This window comes from Neomonachus schauinslandi, chromosome 5, assembly GCF_002201575.2.
Source record: "Neomonachus schauinslandi chromosome 5, ASM220157v2, whole genome shotgun sequence".
Lineage (NCBI taxonomy): Eukaryota > Metazoa > Chordata > Mammalia > Carnivora > Phocidae > Neomonachus > Neomonachus schauinslandi.
In genome coordinates, this window is record NC_058407.1 from 114,605,765 (window position 1) to 114,606,890 (window position 1,126).

Genomic DNA, 1,126 nt, shown 5'->3' on the forward strand with positions numbered 1-1,126 from the left:
AAAGAAAGAAAGAAAGAAAGAAAGAAAGAAAGAAAGAAAGAAAGAAAGAAAGAAAGAGAAAGAAAGAAAGGAAGGAAGGAAGGAAGAAAGAAAGAAAGAAAGAAAGAAAGGAAAGGAAAGGAAAAGAAAACACCAAAACTACAACTTTAGCATTTGTTAGAAAAATTAGCATCATGGTCTCCTTTTCATTTTATCTTCCTTTTGTGGGTATGTGTGTGAATTTTTCTTCAGAGCTCACTCCAGGAAAGATCTATGGATTCTATAGTTCTGTGATAGACTTTTAGAAGAGGAGTTATAAAACATGTTCATAGGATCTTAAGCACATAACTCCCATCCTCAGCATACATGACCCATATAGACTCTAAAACGGTGAGTCTTCATAACTAAGGGGGCAGCATGGGTTTACTTAAGGATTGGCAGCATCCATCTTGCTACTTATAAAGAAGCCAAAATAGGGGCACCTGGGTGGCTCAGTCAGTTAAGTATCTGCCTTCAGCTCAGGTCGTGATCCCAGGGGATGGAGCCCCGCATCGGGCTCTCTGCTCCTTGGGGAGTCTGCTTCTCCCTCTCCCTCTGCTGCCTCCCCCTGTTTGTACTCTCTCTCTCTGTCAAATAAATAAAATCTTAAAAAAAAAAAAAGAAAAGAAAAGAAAAAAGAAGCCAAAATACAAGGTTTGGGAGAGAAGAGAGTGAGCGATTATACATGACTCAACTTTTGGGGCCTCCAAAGGTAGCAGTGCCTGTGTGGTTGTCAACCCAGAGTAAGATACAGCGTTCCTAGGCGATTCTATGGGATTCCAAACATCCTGCCTGCCCTTATCAACATGCTGCAGTGTCTGAAATTCCACCATCATGTCTCATTGGGTCCTCCAGAATTAGATTATCCAAATAGGTAGAAGGGCCCCAACTGAAGGAGTCAGAAGGCACATAAGGGAGTAGGGGCAGCCTAGGGGGCTGAAAAGAAACCATGGGCATTGAGCATACTATGCAAGGCAGGTCTAGGGGGCAGGACCTTGGGGGGAGCTTGGACAACAAAGGATATCGTGAAGGACATTAGCTGCTTATTGAGTGAGGGAGTGTTGGCATCTCTAAGAGGAGATTGCTGAAGGACCTACAAGGCTTTCCT